This window comes from Scomber scombrus, chromosome 2 (assembly GCF_963691925.1).
Source record: "Scomber scombrus chromosome 2, fScoSco1.1, whole genome shotgun sequence".
Classification (NCBI taxonomy): domain Eukaryota; kingdom Metazoa; phylum Chordata; class Actinopteri; order Scombriformes; family Scombridae; genus Scomber; species Scomber scombrus.
In genome coordinates this window covers 6662988-6682100 of record NC_084971.1, presented here as the reverse complement: position 1 = coordinate 6682100, position 19113 = coordinate 6662988, and the positions used below count along the sequence as shown (strand labels likewise).

Genomic DNA, 19113 nt, shown 5'->3' with positions numbered 1-19113 from the left:
ATTATATGATTGATTCAATGCCACATGTTGGTCATTTTACCATTTTTCATGTTGTGATTGTTGGTGTTTCTTGATGAGTTTGATGTGACTTGTTTTTATAGATGTGGCTCTTTCAGTGAAAGTATCACTTTCTCCTCCCTGTCCCTCTCTTTATCCATCTTCCTGTTTCCTTATTTATCTCCTTCTTCTCCTCTTTCTTTCTACAGAATTCTGATGATTAAGTAAAGGACTGTGTTAAAACCACTAATAGCCAATCAAGGGATTCCTCCCACTACTACTAACCACTGAATTGATAGACATCCCTGACAGTCTGAGTGTGTGTTCATGTGTACGGCTAGTTTAGGTTAGATGTTTTAGGTATTAAAATCAGGTCCTGTTTAATGTGAAACAAATGTCAGTGACATTTCTGTTGATGGAAAATATTTAATCTAATTTATTTAATTCAAAATCTGATCAGCATCACTGCTTTCATGTTAACTCTGATTGATTGTTTCTACAGTAATTTTACCTTAAGTGACACATGCAGTAAAATGTACATAAACTTGTTTAAAAACATTGTAGGAATATAAATGCTAGTGTATTTTTGATCTGACCCTGTGGTGACAGGTCAGTCTAAAACGTGCAGTCAACCAATGTAGAGCTGCCACAATTGGACATTTTTTATTATATGCAATTTTTAATGATTGCTTTTTACTGAAGCAGCCCTGTATTGTGTTTATTGATCCAGTATTGTGTTGTGGTCAATGCAACATGTTTTATTATATCTTGTTTTTATTGATTTATAGATCTTTCTCCTCCATGTCTCTCTCAGTGTCCATCTCCCTGTTTCCTTCTTTATCTCTTTCTTCTCCTCTTTCTTTCACATCATCTCTCCCTCCCTGTGATGAAGTAAAGGTTTGTGTTAGAACATTAGGAACTAACTGGGGAATCCTCCTAATAGCTCCAACCAATGAATTACAGACAGATGTCACTGACATAGAAGATCCTCTCACATTACCGGGCTGGAGAGTGAAATATTCTCCCTTGAAGATGGAATCAATTTTTTTAAAGAGCTCTTCGACCTGATCAGTGTTTCCCATCTCTCTGTTGTTGAACACATGGTACTTCCCGCTACATTTCTTGAGCAGCTTCTTCAGGTTCTCATCTTCTCTGATGAACTGTTCTATGTTGGTATCTTCCAGTCGGTCTCCATAAGTGAACAGCACCATGGTGTCATTAGCGACTGCAGGGGACAGCATCATCTTCAGTGTCTCCAGACCTTTCTGTTCTTGTTCAGTGAATCTTCCGAGCTGGAGGGTGAGGAGGAAGACGTGTGGACCTGGAGAGCTCAGCTCTACTGCTTTCATCAGCTCTGTTCTCACCTCGTCTTCACTCAGCTCAGTGCTGAAGAGCCCAGGAGTGTCGACCACACTGACTCTGCGATCCAGAACAAAACCTTCTCTCTTCTCACTTCTCAGTGTCACAGGTGTGCTACTGAACTTACAGTCAAACTCCTTCTTTCCCAGGATGGTGTTTCCTGCTGAACTCTTCCCCACTCTCTCCTGACCCACCAGCACCACTCTCAGGTCACACTCTGAAAATGACAGAGCATTAAAGCTGGAATGAAATACTGAGACTAAACATATTGTGGTATTAAACATGTAAACATACTGAGGTATTAAACATGTAAACATACTGAGGTATTAAACATGTAAACATACTGAGGTATTAAACATGTAAACATACTGTGGTATTAAACATGTAAACATACTGTGGTATTAAAAATGTAAACATACTGAGGTATTAAACATGTAAACATACTGTAGTATTTAACATGTAAAATAATGTTTTATTGTATTGTTTTATTTGTATTATTAGAATGAGGAAAAATGTATTTGGGAAAATATCAGAATCCAATTATGACAAATATTATATTAGGGTTTTTCTTTTAAACAACAACTTGGACAGTGTGTTGCTGGTAGGGATTTTGACAGTAATGATCAAACCAGCATCCTGCAATGACACATACAGTAAAGTACTTATTAGTAACTCTGAAGGAAAATATCTGCAAGTATATTTTTGACCTGCCCCCTCCAAAGTAAGATGTTCCAATTCATTTCCCTTGGTGACGAGTCAGTCTAAAACATACAGTTGACCAATGTATAGATGCTAGACATATTTTGATTGTAATTTGGTTATATTATTATTATTATATTATTATATGATTGATTCAATGCAACATGTTGGTCATTTTACCATTTTTCATGTTGTGATTGTTGGTGATTCTTGATGAGTTTGATGTGACTTGTTTTTATGGATTTGGCTCTTTCAGTGAAAGTATCACTTTCTCCTCACTTATCTCCTTCTTCTCCTCTTTCTTTCTACAGAATTCAGATGATTAAGTAAAGGACTGTGTTAAAACCACTAATAGCCAATCGAGGAATCCTCCCAATACCACTAACCACTGAAGTGATAGACATCACTGACAGTCTGAGTGTGTGTTCATGTGTACGGCTAGTTTAGGTTAGATGTTTTAGGTATTAAAATCAGGTCCTGTTTAATGTGAAACAAAAGTTGGTGACATTTCTGTTGATGGAAAATATTGAATCTAATTTATTTAATTTAAAATCTGATCAGCATCACTGCTTTCATGTTAACTCTGATTGATTGTTTCTGCAGTAATTTTACCTTAAGTGACACATACAGTACACTGTAAGTACTTTTGAGCAAACTTGTTTAAAAATATTGTAGGAATATAAATGCTAGTGTATTTTTGATCTGACCCTGTGGTGACAGGTCAGTCTAAAACGTGCAGCCAACCAATGTAGAGCTGCCACAATTGGACATTTTTTATTATATGCAATTTTTTATGATTGCTTTTTACTGAAGCAGCCCTGTATTGTGTTTATTGATCCAGGACTGTGTTGTGGTCAATGCAACATGTTTTATTATATCTTGTTTTTATTGATTTATCTTTCTCCTCCCTGTCTCTCTCACTGTCCATCTCCCTGTTTCCTTCTTTATCTCTTTCTTCTCCTCTTTCTTTCACATCATATCTCCCTCCCTGTGATGAAGTAAAGGTTTGTGTTAGAACATTAGGAACTAACTGGAGAATCCTCCTAATAGCTCCAACCACTGAATTATAGACAGATGTCACTGACATAGAAGATCCTATCACATTACCGGGCTGGAGAGTGAAATATTCTCCCTTGAAGATGGAATCAATTTTGTCAAAGAGCTCTTCGACCTGATCAGTGTTTCCCATCTCTCTGTTGTTGAACACATGGTACTTCCCGCTACATTTCTTGAGCAGCTTCTTCAGGTTCTCATCTTCTCTGATGAACTGTTCTATTTTGGTATCTTCCAGTCGGTCTCCATAAGTGAACAGCACCATGGTGTGATTAGCGACTGCAGGGGACAGCATCATCTTCAGTGTCTCCAGACCTTTCTGTTCTTGTTCAGTGAATCTTCCGAGCTGGAGGGTGAGGAGGAAGACGTGTGGACCTGGAGAGCTCAGCTCTACTGCTTTCATCAGCTCTGTTCTCACCTCCTCTTCACTCAGCTCAGTGCTGAAGAGCCCAGGAGTGTCGACCACACTGACTCTGCGATCCAGAACAAAACCTTCTCTCTTCTCACTTCTCAGTGTCACAGGTGTGCTACTGAACTTACAGTCAAACTCCTTCTTTCCCAGGATGGTGTTTCCTGCTGAACTCTTCCCCACTCTCTCCTGACCCACCAGCACCACTCTCAGGTCATACTCTGAAAATGACACAGCATTACGATTGTAATAATAATAATAATAATAATAATAATAATAATAATAATAATAATAATAATAATAATAATAATAATAATAATAATAAAAATACATTTGAGCAGTTGTGGAATCAGAGCAGAGTATTGTTTCCTGTTTTGTTTTGATTTTTTTTTTAACTTTGGACTTGCTTTGACTGCTGAAGTGGTCTTTAAGAGAGCTCCTGTGAGTCCCCAGAGTTCAAAAAAAGTCAATTAAACCTCTTTCTCTGGAATAATCTCCCTGTTGACATCAAACATGCTGACACTGATGAGTCCTTTAAATCTAAATTTAAAACTCATCTTTTTGCTTTGACCATCCAGCTGGTCTCTTATTAATTGATAACTTGAGGCCCTTCTACCTGTTACTATAATATTTTCTTATTTAACCTCATCTGTCCTGCCAACAAGATCATTGTAATAGTTCTGATAATTATTGCAACAAGTATGAGTGTCTGACCTGCGTGACTCTCTCCCCCTTTATCTCTCTCTCTCCCTCTCTCTCTCTCTCTCTCTCTCTCTCTCTCTCTCTCTCTCTCTCTCTCTCTCTCTCTCTCTCTCTCTCTCTCTCTCTCTCTCTCTCTCTCTCTCTCTCTCTCTGTTTTCCTGCTGGATTTTGTATTTTGGTCAATTCTGTGCATGTCCTTTATTCCTCTTTCAAAATAAGGGTCTAAGGATGTTGTATTGCTTTAAAGATTGTAAAACCCGCTCAGGCAAATTTGTAATTTGTGATATTTGGCAATACAGTTTAGATCATAGGACTAGTTGTTACAATCACTAGTCCTATGAGCTAAATACAAATAATAGTGACTTAACAGTAAAGAACTTAATACAGATATACCATTTGTTATATCCATATTTATTAACCTTTATTAACATGAAATAGAAAAATACATGAGATACATGAAGTAAAAACAAGATGAAAAGAAGAATATGTAGGTTTTTCATTATGATTGTGTCCTTTGTCATCAATTGCTTACAAATGACATCAGATGTAATATTACATGTCTCTTGTTTTGGACTGAATAATTCAAAAGTGTCTCATTGACGACATGATGAATAATGAATCATAAAGAAGAATAGTTTGTGCAGTAAAGATGCTCCTAATCTACAAATTAATACAAAATTAAACAGTAAACAAACTGTTGGTAGAGATGATCAAATTGTGTAAAAGCTCAAAATAATTGCTACCATGATGATTCCTGCATGTTTGTGTTAATATTGGTTTAAAGCTCATGGTTAATTCATGTTGGAGATTTACTGAATAATTCATGCCTTCTTTGCCACTGATATAGAGGGATGAAAAGAAGAACATGTAGGTTTTTGATTGTGATGTCAGACTTGATGTTCAGTTTGAAACTGAGTGCAGCATTATATATAATATATAAATGTTAGTAGGTAAGTTTAGGTAAGTTTTATTTTTCCGATCATTTACAAAATAAATTCACAAGAATTTCTCTTTTATTCTCTTTTATTTTCTTTGACTGAAAAAAAGGTGTAGACTGAAGCCTAAGCTTATTTTGTCTTCCCTTTTTAAAAACATGAATTCAGTTTCTTCAAACAAAACTTACGTCAGTAGCAGTGACTTTTAAACATGACAAAGTAAAATAACACTTTTTCTTTTAAAGGTTCTCATAACAAACTAAAAGCATTAATATCCAGATACCTGATTTCAACATTTCACAAATCCCCATACTCAGAAAAAACTGCAATTTGTATTAGTTTTGTAAGTATTTCCCCATATCATATAGTATTGCAATAGATTTTGTTATTTTTGATTTAATGTAGTTTATGTGGGGTTTCCAGTTTAATGTATGGTCTATCGTTACACCCAGGAATTTGTTTAAATACACTCTCTCTATTCTACTTTTTTAATCTTGAGTTTAACCTCATTGTAGATTTGTTTTATTTCCAAACTATGAATTTTGTCTTACTTAAATTCAGTGACAGTTTGTTTACATCAAACCATTTTTTCAAATTTCACAATTCACTTTCTACTGTATCCAAAAGCTCATTCAGATCTTTATGTGAACAAAACAAATAGTGTCATCAGCAAAAATAACAAAATGTAGTAGATATTATTTAGATAATATGCAGCAGTGTACAGTGATGACATCAAGCAACAAAATGATGTTCTTAAAGTTTAACAAAATAAATAAAAGTAATAACTGACTATATATCATTGCATGGCCATCATGAGTCCAGAAATCATGTTGTCTTTCTGGACTTTAGAAAAATTATATAACCAATTAAAGCAATAATGGTCAAATTAAATGATAATAATAATTCAAATTCATATGCCACTTTTTGGTGTAAAGAGAGAAAGAAAAAACATTGCAGCACTGCAGTGGATCTGCGAAGATTCCCTCAATCAATCAATCAATCAATCAATCAATCAATCAATATTTATTTGTATAGCCCCAAATCACAAAAGAGTCATCTCAAGGCACTTTACACATAGAGCAGGTCTAAACCGTGCTCTTCAGGTTAATTGGTGATAGTGGCAAGAAAATTTTCAATATGAATATGTATTTACATTTTAATATTGGTCTTATGCTTGTGGGTAATTCATATTGAACATTTACTGAATAATGCATGCCGTCTTTGTCATTGCACTTAAAGCTTTTTCTGAAGCAATGGTTAGAACTTTCTTGAGGAACTCAGTTGCAACTTCAAGAATAATTCCAATAACATTGGAAATGAATGAGTTGTCTTCCTCTACACTTTTTCTTACGTCTGCATTTGTCATATTTGGATTTTTCTTCTGGAGTTGTTTCATTCTTCCATCTATGGCTTTCTGAGCCTCTTCGAACATTTTACTGGTGTAGTATGTTCTTTCATTTCTCTGAACCATTCCATTGATCTTCTTCAGCAGCTCACTGACCTGAGAAGGATCCTTGTCTCTGTTATCAAAAACATGGCGTCCTCCATGACACTGCTTGATGAAATTGTGAAGAGCTGAATTTGGACAAATTAATTTATCCATGGAGACGCTTTCATACTTCAGATCGTCTCCATGTGTGAACAAGACCATTGTGTAACGTGCTGCCTGTTCTCCAAACATTTCCTGAATGATTTCCACTGTTTTTTGTTCTTCTTCAGTGAATCTGTTTGGCTGGATCACAACCAGGAACACATGAGGACCAGGAGCAGCCATTGTGATACATCTCCCGATCTCTGTCACCACTTCCTCATGTTTTTTCCCAGTGTCAAACAGACCTGGAGTATCAATAACAGCCAGTGTTTGTCCACCAAACTCTGCTTTTTCCTTTTGACAACGTGATGTCAGTGAGGAAGTGGACAGCTTAGATTCAAAGGCTTTTCTCATCAAGATGGTGTTTCCTGCTGCACTCTTGCCAACTCCAGTTTTCCCAACAAGCACAATCCTGAGCTGTGTTTCCTCTGCCTCTGTTGGAGAATTTCAGAAGGACATTATTGATGTTGTAAAGGACAAACTTTTTTTCAAATTCATATAAGCTTTATTGGCATGACAGATCACAAATCTGATTATCTCCAAGTTAAAAACTGGATTTTTGCCATTACACTTCTCGTATTACAACCTCTGGTATTTAAAATGTGGTGCAAAACAACTCAAAGACTGAGTTTAAATGCAGTTTTGTATCCAGTGCATTTTAAAAGCTAGGATCTATTGTTTTCACTGCTTAGCTTGGAGTGACTAAGATGGAACTGGGTGAGGGGACAGTATTTAGTTTTGATCCTGCAAGTTATAAATAAAAGTACTTTGAATTTGTGGTAGTTTGTGCTGTTTTATAATGGCAGACACCAGGCCATGCTGGTTCATGTGAACGGACTGATGAGGTGGTAATGACGAGAAATATATGTAGAGATGTTGTTATTAAATGTGTTTGTTTATTTCTTGAATACTCACAACTCAAATCTTCAATTCAAGCAGCATTCACCATTAAAACTACCAACCTAAGTCTTCCACCTTCATGTTTAGATTTAATCAATATCCAATCATCAAAAAAACCTCTCTCCAAAATATACAGATTCATTTCATATTCAGATAAAACACTCTCCATACCGACAATAACATGGGAAAATGATTTATCAATTGCTCCTGATGCCAACTTCTGGAACCAAATCTGCCAAAACCTTTATCTCATTACAAAAAATTCAAATCTACAGTTAATACAATACAAAATTCTCCACAGGACAAAAAATGTTTAAAATGGGATTCTCATCAGAAATTTGTACTAACTGCACTCAAAAGAAAAAGGACACTTATATCCACGCCATCTGGTACTGCACACCTGTTCAACAATTCTGGTATGAGATGACAAAGTCACTGTCAAACTTTTTGGGCTGCCACATCTCCTTATCTCCATCTCTCTGCTTACTTGGCGACACCTCAAATCTGACAAGTCTCAACAATAAATGAATTCTCATAGCCCTAACTATCACCAAGAAAACTATCCTCATGAACTGGAAATCCAAGAATAACATCAGTATAGCACAGTGAAAAAATCTACTCATCGACTACATCTCCATAGAACACTTCACCCAACACCCAGTAATAGAACCCCTCTCCATCTGGTCTCCACTCATCAACTTCCTACAAACCTGATACCTGTCCATATTTCACTAACTGTCATTTTAATTTCTGTTCTGCCTGAACAGAACCAATCCCCTCTTCTCTCCCACACAAACACTCAACACTTTATTTATTTATTTATTTTTTATTCTTTTTTCTATTATTATTTATGTCTGGTTTGACTTTTTGTTTGACGGGTGGGAAAAAAGGGGAGGGAGAGGGAGGGGAGGAGGGAAGAGGAAGGAAAAAGGAAAAAAAGATTAAAATCATTATTATCGCTGTCACTGTGGTCATAATTTTATATTAATTGTTATTTATTAATTTTCATTTTATTTTAATTTATATTTTTTTGCTTTTCAAATTATAATTCTGATAATATGGTTGTCATTGTATTGTGTTATATATGATATATCACTGTTATTATTGCATTAATTATAATAATATTACCTAATGTTATTTATTTAGTTATCTATCTTCTTTTTAGTTGTCTATCTCTTTTACTTATTTATGTCTGAAATCTAACTGAAATTGTAGCAATAACTGAAGATACACAATATAGTACCAATCCATGGGAATGTATGTTTATTTTGGTTATAGATATACATGTTTGGTTGGTGAGGATGATACTGAACTTAAAGAACATCCTTGAAATGATTTTGATGAGACAGAATAAAAATAGTGCTTGAATTGGTCACACACTGATAATCTCTTGTCTGTTTCTTATTGCTCCTCAGCCATTTAGGACTAAGCAGCAAATAGCTGATGGCCCAGGTTTACCTACTGTAGGCTTGAGACCAGTATGAGTTGCATGGTTTGACTTTTATGTTACTTACATGGTTTATGAGTTTGCTGCTTTCATAATGCATGTTGTTTTAGGACTGAGGATCAGACAACTGTGACTAACTGGACTATACCCCCCACACAGCCAGGACTGGTGGATACAGGACAGTGTGCTTTTTAAGATAACCTGAGACCAGTGAGGGTGCATAGAAAGGGAGAGGAGTGAGGCACGAGTGTGCTCGGGGAAGCTTATACAATTTTTTTTTTCTATAAGAAAATGTGCATTTAAATGTTTAGCCCAAGCAACTGTGCAAAACAGGCTTAATAACATTTAATGTAAAAACTGTAGTGTGTTTAGTGTGATATGATTCAAAGGTTTATTATATTGTTCGTATACAATACAGGACTGCACAATTATAACGCCCTCCATGCTACACATAGAAAATGTATTAACAAATATATAAGTATTTTAAATTAGAATCAAATAGGACAATTAAATTATCAATAAAATATTACAAGTACCCAGAACACTAAGATAGTACAATATGAATGTACTATGCAAATTAGACTGTATTTAAAGTGTATAAATGTTAAAATTCACAGACATATTCACAAATCAATAATGGTCCAATAACCTTCATAGAAGAGATCCAATGTAGATGTGTAGAATGTAGAGTTGAAGTTGAACTTGTCTGATGACAGCAGGTTGAGCAGGTGGTAGCTCGAGTGGCTCTTGTCATTTAATATCATTTGGGCTCCACACAGACATCTCATCTCACTGATAACCCTGATGCTCTGTAGATGGGTACCAAGGATGTTCTGGGCTGTTTTAATCCCCATGCTGCAGAGCCTTCCAGTCCTGGATGGTGAACATCCCATGTCAGTTTTCTTTTCCAGTCAGGATGCTTTCATTGTTCCTCTATCAAAATAAGCCCCTTCTTGACTATGGTGGATATATGAAATGTTCATGACAGGTCCTCTGTGATGCTGATGGCCAGGTGTCTTAAACTGTTTACCTGCTGCACTTCAGCTCCACTGATGTAGACAGCAGTGAGTGTCTTCACTTAATGTTTCCTAAAATCAACAATCAGCTCTTTCATTTTGCTGGCATTGAATAGTGGGTTGTTCTCTTTGCATAACCAGTTATATTGAAATTGAAAGGGTAGTGTAGGAGTAAACTAAATATTCAGAGAATTACTTGATATTATACAGATTAAACATTAGAATGACATCATCCTCTAAAAGGTATTCAGTGACAGTCCATGCTGGTGCTGTTTTATATGCAAAGTTATTTGATATTAGATTTAAAGTACAGATAGATTTACATGTCTCTTCTCTACCTCTTCCATCCATCTCTTATAAATAGATTGAAGCAAAACTTCTCCTCTACTCGGACACAAAGTACAGATCAGTAAAGGAATAACTAACCCATACTCAGACCAACTGTGTTCACATCAACATGTGTGAACGAATGTATCAAATACAACTATTTTACAGTATTACCTATAATAGCTCATCACTACTTGTAATAATTACTTGTCCGTGTCTATATAGACAGCAATGACAAATCGACAATCAGTTACAAGCAAAACAACCACAAAAACAACTGTGAGCAGAGAGAGAGAGAGAGAGAGAGAGAGAGAGAGAGAGAGAGAGAGAGAGAGAGAGAGAGAGAGAGAGAGAGAGAGAGAGAGAGAGCTGTAGCTGTTTGCAACAAAGTAAAACAATTCTTAATGCTGGAGGCTAAACTGAACAATAAGACTAACTACTAAATCATGTTATATGTGGCTATAATGTAGATTTCTTTATTGGCTCATTTGGTAATCTGCTTTTGGGCTATCTAAGGGAAAACATCATGGCTTCTCATTCGCTACTTAAACCATTTGCTATATAGGCTGAAGTCCCCCACTGACAAACAGCTCTGTGAATCATACCTTGGTCTAGTGGAACACAGGACTAAGCTCAACAGGCACCTTTGGATGGTTCTCATACACAGGAGGGCCAGAGGGACTTCTTGTACCATGTGAAGTCTGCTGTAACTTGGATTTTGAAAAGTGCTCTATAAATAAAGATTAATATTATTATTAATATTAAAATTATTATTATTATTATTATTATTATTATTATTATTATTATTATTATTATTATTATTATTATTATCAAATCTGGCCAAAATCAGTATAATGTTCATCCTCCTGGAGTCAGAAACAGGAGTAGAGCCCAGGAATGTCTTCACATAGGAGGACTGTAGTTTTGAATGTGCTTTATGAACAGAGGCACATGACGGCAGCATTGTGCTTCCAAGACTGGACAATCCAGCCAATCGCTGAGGTAACTGAAAATCCTCAGTCACCACTGCCTTATGGATGCAAAGACTGTATAGACAGGTGACGAATACAGAATAGACAGAAATGCAGAATTTAACATGAAGCTAAACCAAATGAAGGAAACAGGAGTGCCTCTGTCAGATGTGTATCTGTAAGGAAACATCCTTGAGGTTGACAGTGACAAACTGGTCTCAAAACTAGCAGACTGGGAGGTACATTTATTATTATGATGTTTTGATATGAAACATATGATATGTACAACATATAAAGCCCCTTTAAGAAATCCATGTCAATGTAGATGTGTTCTTAATGTGTTGCCTTATAAACAACATCTGAACATTCATTTTTGCACCCCAGTACAATTAGGAGTGCATTAAGTACCCTGCGGGACTGAGTGTCGGAGGGAAGCGTGTGGAGATATGCAGAAGACTCCCGTATCCCACTGGGACAGCGGGATAAATATACTTCGCTGTTCACTTCTGTATATCATATAATAATTTGTGTCCGGTGAGATCTATCACTTCCTGGCGTGAAAAAATGTCAGGTGTGGCGTGTGAGCGTGAGAGCAGCTTGAAATGCATGTCTCACGGCCTGAGACTTCAGAGGTCTGAAATGTATTTGGTATCCATGGCAACCACCGACTTGTCTGTCAAGATTTGATTTCCATCATATAACAAACTGAATGTTGTAAATTCAGATATTTTCAGGTTGTATGAATTTACTTAACAAAGTTATGAAAAAACAGCAGAGTATTTTCCGCTAAAACCATTATCAATAAATAACTGCTGCTGCAAAGACTCAAACTGGAATCTCCTGAACTAATGACGGACACGCTACCCATTACGCCACCCATTACGGGAATTTGTATTTTCTTCAGACAGATGGATCCAACTTGATTCACACTGTACTGCTACAGTAACAAGGATCAATACTTTGACCAACTTGCCACATGTAAAAACACCCAGTAGTAGTTTGTTTTTTTTTATCATGGAAATACACAGGGTTTCTGGAGTCTTCCAGTAACTTTATAGGACTTTAAAACCACTGTGATTCACAGTGGCTGATTTTTCACCAGTGTTTTTTCATGGCTGGAAATTCCCCACATAGGGCCTGATTTACTAAAGGTTTGCGTGTGTAGAAACGTGTGCAAACTTGACATCACCGGCAAAAAATGTGCAAGGTGATCTACTAATGCAGCGCACTGATGTTAGCATCTTTCAAATGTGCAAGATAGTACGCGCTGTCCATTTAGTACGTTTGTCATAATGAATATGTAATATGACAAAATACAGGGAGGAGAAAACTACAAATATGTTATTTAGCATGCGCATTGTGATTTACCAAACCTGAACAGATGACTTCTGTTACTGTGGAGAGGAGGAGACGGAGGCACAATGACAAAATACACACAGGACGGAGTTTTTCCACCTGTATTAATCATTTTGGAGTGGAATATTTTTGGTTTTACTAACAGCATTGACTTCGTCACAAATACTCTCCCATATGTCGGTTTTTCTGGTAATATTTGTTTTTGTTATAACTCAATATATGTGTTAACCTCTTCCACTAGAACCTGATCACATTTCATTTTGCGCTTGCAGCTTTCTGCTCGTCCAAACTCTCCATAAAGACACGCAAAACCCTCATTTAAATACTTCTGTCTCCACCCTGTTGCAACTGTTTTCATTTACGCAGTTATTCTTAGTAGATCACCCGCAAAACGCACACAAACGAAACGCACTGCGCACGCAATTTAGTACCCACTATTTGGGATCTTAGTAAATCAGGCCCAAAGAGTTCTAAAGGAAGAAGTAAAACACGGGCCTTTAACTCTGTACAAATCAACTTTTTAAAACACAAATGTCGATAAATGTATGATCAGAAATGAAACCCAAAATATACTTTTTAAAAATGGAGGAAATATTTCAAATCAACCTGATGAGGGGCCACAGCTACTTTAAAAACAGTGATGTACCTTCAGTCAGAGGTGCAGGCTTATCACGTTGACAAAACCAACTAGAATAAAACACACAATAAAAAAAACACACACACACTTAAGGAGAAAACATGCAAATATAAGAATAAACACACAAAAAAACACTGATTACACCAAACAACCCTGTAAAATAGTGTGGACACCTTTCTAGGATGCTTCTTTTAATTCAAGCTCTTCAGCAATACTTCCTCACAAACTAAAAGCAGAGTCAAATGACTAAAACCCAATAATATTATGCACAGTAAGAGTAAACGTACTAAAACCCAATAAAGTTCAACTACAATGAAATATCAATAAAACAAAGATCATTAAATAAAAACAAACAGGTAAAGGTCCCATAAAATAGCATAAAAATGATCAAATTAAAGTGAGTATAAAATCTTGTTGGCTTGACGGCTGGTTTAACCTGCTGGTTACACTGATGAAGCCAAACATGACTTAATTACAGCAAACCATACTTTAGAAAAGAAGTGTGATATACTAGTGGTTTGAAAAAGAGGCTGATCACATGTTTTATATGTAAATATGAAACATGCATTATATTGTAATATAATACAATCATTAACCGTAACCCTAATCCTACATATATGGCCGTTGTAGGGTGTGCTCCTCTCCACACACCAGCACTCAAAAGCGGACCATTTAATGACACCATGGAGAAAGACAAGAGTACATGACAGGGAATCCAGCTCTGCCCGAGACCTACTATGAGTTTCAAGTTATAATATAATAAGTTATCATGTTATAATTTGATCAATTGTAGCGATTCATATTCCTGCTCACTGATTTCTCTTTTACTGTTATTATCCTCCTTCATGATGGCTGTCAGTTTGTTTCAATCTAATAATTCCGACCATCTGGCAGCTCGAATGGCGACAGGTTTTAAAGGACATTTTTCAGAGGTTATACATTTTGCTCTGTCTCACAGATATGGTAAATTAAAAATACATTTGTAACTTTTTGTAAACAAAACAAAAAAAAAGAAAAAGTTTATATTGCTATAATAATGAATGATCATCACAAAATTCCACAGCACACCTGGACTTGCCTCACAGCACACTGTTTGGAACCACCATACTGGAGGACCAACACTACAAACTACATTTTAGTATTTATTATTACTTAACTAATTTCTTTTTTCCCCGTATTTTCTCTGAGCTTTTCTGCTGTTTTAAACAGTTCACTGTAGGAGGGCCAATGTTTGTATGACATTAAAAGATACTTTCACAGGAACCAGTTGTTTATATGAAAGATGAATTATTTCTCTGCTCACTGATATTTGGAGAAAAGTGACCGGTCATGCCAAGAGTAGTAGAATTATAATTGTACTTACTGGTCCGAGCAAGCTTGCTGGCCATGTTTGTCTTTTCCAGGCTGTTGATCTTGTAAAGTATTGTCAGTCTTGATGTCTCGCTGCTGAATAGTTTCATTTCCATCTGATCTCCAGATTATAATGTCTTTCTAGTCTCCTCCCTTTCCTTGTTTTATGTAAACTTGATCAACCCTCATGGCTATTTGCAGTTTATCAACCACTGCAGCAAATGTTTTCTTTGACTTTTATTTTCAAACAATATGAGGGTAAAGAAGTTCTTCTTAGGGGACAATTCAATTTAAACTGACTCATTTTGCAAGATAATGTGAAGTGTATTGTGAACTTACTACTACTTAGTACTCAGAGACTAACGTTTGGAGCAGAGCAGTGAAGTCCAGCATTAACAGAGAGTAGCTGACCAACACACACTGCAGCATAAAACTACTTCAACCAACTCTTAACTTCAAAATAACACTCTGTTTCAGCTCAAAAACCCTGCACCCTCTGAGTGTCCCCCAGAACTAATGGTGCAGCAGAGAGGCTGCTTTCCTCTGCTGAAGACATGACGTTAATAATAACACAGCACAAGGCAAGGCAAGGCAAGGCAAGGCAAGGCAAGGCAAGGCAAGGCAAGGCAAAGCAAAGCAGCTTTATTTATATAGCGCATTTCATACACAATGGCAACTCAATGTGCTTTACATAAAACAAAGATTTAACAGTAAGAATTGGAAATAAAAAGCATAAAAACATGCAATTTGAGAAATAAAAATGAAACCCAATAATAGTGAAAACATAGAAATTAAAATGTTTTCGACCACACGGACAACCACCTAACACTATCTCTTCCATAGAACCTTATCAGGTAATCTACCAGATGGCCCTCTGGCTCTCTGGACTTGTTTCCTGTATTTCCCATGATTAGCTAATCTTTCTCTATCAGACCTGAGTCAGTAGATCTCAGAGCCCTACTGGGTTTATATTCTACTAACATGTCATTCATGTATTCTGGTCCTAAACCATTCAGTGATTTGTAGACCAGTAGCATAACTTAAAAATCTATTCTATAGCTGACTGGGAGCCAGTGTAAAGACTTTAGAACTGGAGTAATGTGCTCTGATCTCTTTGTTCTGGTTAAAACTCGAGCTGCAGCGTTCTGAATGAGCCGCAGCTGTTTAATGCTTTTTTGTGGGAGTCCAGTCAGAAGACCGTTACAGTAATCGAGTCTACTGGAGATGAAAGCATGAATCAACTTCTCCTGGTCTGTTTGAGACATAAAACCCTTCACTCTGGATATGTTCTTAAGCTGATAGAAGGCTGTTTTGGTGATTGATTTGATATGACTGCTGAAGGTCAGATCTGAGTCTATTTATTTATTTATTTGGATTTTATCTCGAACAATAACAATCCATCGAAAACCATCAAAATAAAATATCAGAACACAAAATAATAATGTTCGAGAGGGAACAGGAGGAAGCAGAAAGCTTATCTAGTCCTGTCCCCTCTTCACGTCATCATAAAATACAATACAACAAAAAAATAATAATAAAATACAAAACAATGAAAAAATAAAATAAAATAAATAATTGAATAAATAAAACACAACAAAACCATTAACAAAAATCAAGGCATACTCAAACTAGCCATCTAGAACATCCCAAGCTCAAAAAAATGAATTCCCCAGTCACTCCCCATATACCCCCAAAGCAACGCACTCAATGATCCACAAATACAATAGAAGAAATACATACATACAGAAAATTAACAGAGTTATTCCTTATACCTGTCCAGAATTGTTGTCTCATATCTGTTTTTAAACTGCATAAAGCTAGTGCTTTGTTTGATTTCTTCGTCAAGACTATTCCACAATTTTACCCCACAGACTGATATGCACATGCTTTTAAGAGCAGTACGTACACACGATTGTTTAAATTTTAGTTTTCCTTTTCATTTCAACACAATAGATTAGGTATGGTAATATGAGTGCACAGTACAGCGAGCGTAGTGTTGCCTGATTCAAAATGTGTCTACATTTACTCAGCACTCCAACGCTCTTTGCCATCTTAGAACACAAATACTTAATGTGTTTTCATAAACTCTTTCTATTACAACATTGTTAATTTTTACGTGAACATCTTCATTCATTTTACACTGTCCAAATAACATAAGTTTAGTTTTGTTCAGGTTCAATGATAATTGATTAATATATTAAATATATATAAAATAATTAATATTGGTATCAAACCAACTTTTTAATTTATACATTTCTTCCGTGACCACTTCCAAGAGCTGCTGCAAATCTTCCCGAGAACAAAAAATATTCGTGTCATCCGCAAAGACAACAAACTTAAGTACATTTGAAACTCTAAAAATATCATTAATGTACAAAATAAATAGCTTCGGGCCCAAGACTGACCCCTGTGGTACACCACAGGTAATGTTCAGACAAATTGAAGCCTGTTTTTAATGTAGCTCTTTTTTTTTTTGAAATATTTTATTTTCCAGTTTTTTATATATGCAATATACAAACAAACATCCATATACCAACAGTATAAAGACACAACACAAAACATGGAGGATAACCTTCCTTGCTCTGTAACCCCACCACCCACCCATTTCCACCCTGAGAGAAAAAAAAAGAAGAAAAAAAAAAGGGTCAGTCAGTGTGCAAGGTCAATACAAACCACTAAGTACTTGGTGTAACCGATGTACCGATATGGTCTAGATATGGCTGCCATATTTTCAAAAAGGCGTTATATCGTTTTCTAAGACAATAAGTGATTTTTTCCAGGGGAATGCAACTATTCATCTCAGAAGACCACCTGTCAATAAGAAGAAGGGAATCAGATTTCCATGACACTGCGATACACTTCTTAGCAACACATAGGGCAACTTCCATGAATTTGAGTTGTGCATTGTTCATAGAACTGCTTATACTTGTGAAGTTTCCCAATAAACAAAGTTCTGGGTCCCTTGGAACACTAACTCCTGTGATCTTGGTTAAAGTGGAACAGATATCATGCCAGAAAGGCCTCACTTTCGCACACAGCCAGGTACAGTGCAGAAAAGAGCCAATTTCAGTGTCACATCTGAAACATATTTCTGACAGATTAGATTTGAATGAATGCAATTTTTCTGGGGTTAGGTATAGTTGATGTAGAATATTATAATTAATCAATCTATACCGGGCATTGATAACAGTTGACAAGCTGTCTTGACACAAATCTGTCCACAGCTGTTCATCAATTGTAATATTGAGATCTGACTCCCATCTCAGTCTAGATTTATGCAATCCTGGTTTGGGGCCCTCAGTCAACAACAGGTGATACATTTTAGAAATAAGTCTGTGTGTGTTTCCTTCAAAAATAAGTTTTTCAACATCATTCATGACAGGCAAAATCATTTCAGAACCCAAATTAGCCCTCAGAAAGGATCTTAGTTGAAGATAACAGAAACAAGTTTGATTAGACAAGTTATATTTCCTCTTCAGGTGTTCAAATGGCATAAATAGTCTCTTATCGAAGCAGTCCTCCAAGTGTTGGATTCCTTTATGATGCCACGTGTCCAGAATCTTATTATCAAGAGTCATGGGTATAAGATCATTTTGCTTTAAAGGTGTTTTAGGTGACAGTCCCACCTTCAATCCAAGACTTTTGTGAGCCTCATACCAAATTTTTATCAGATGCCTCAATATAGGGTTGTCTGTCCTTTTGTTCACAGTTCCAGAGTTATGCTTATAAATGAAGTCACTATGGACCTTTTCTTTCAGGGGGTGTAGTCCGATTTGAGTCCAAGAGGGGGCGTCACCGCTCCCAAAAAAGGAAGAGATGAACCTCATTTGAGCTGCCAAGTAGTAGTTCTTAAAACTTGGTAGTCGAAGTCCCCCTGAACCATAGTCCCATGTTAGCTTTCCCATGGATATCCGGGGTACTTTACAAATCCATAAAAATTCTCTGACATGTCTATTGAGAGCTTTGAAAAAGGACTGTGGTAGTGGAATGGGCAGAGATTGAAACAAGTATTGCAATCTTGGTTGTACATTCATTTTAATACAGTTGACTCTACCAATCAAGGTTAGAGGCAAGCCCATCCATCTACGTAAATCATTTTCGATTTTACTGAGCAGTGGGAGATAATTCAATTTGTACAGGTTTTTAAGGTTATTGTCTACAAATATCCCAAGGTATTTTATACCATCCGTAGGCCATCTAAACGGACTTGTGCGCCGGAGCTCGGAGTGATCAAAATGTGTCAATGGCATGATTTCACTTTTTTCCAAATTCACCTTATAACCTGAAATACTACCATAAGTTTCCAATACAGTTTGTAATTTGGAAAGAGAATTGCTAGGGTCTTTTAAGTACAAAATGACGTC

General features: G+C 36.3%; 1 pseudogene; it reads right to left on the bottom strand.

The window, feature by feature from the left end:
* Positions 1-14787, bottom strand: part of LOC134000937 (uncharacterized) — a 37766-nt pseudogene extending 22979 nt beyond the window's left edge.
* Between the last annotated feature and the right edge of the window lie 4326 nt (positions 14788-19113).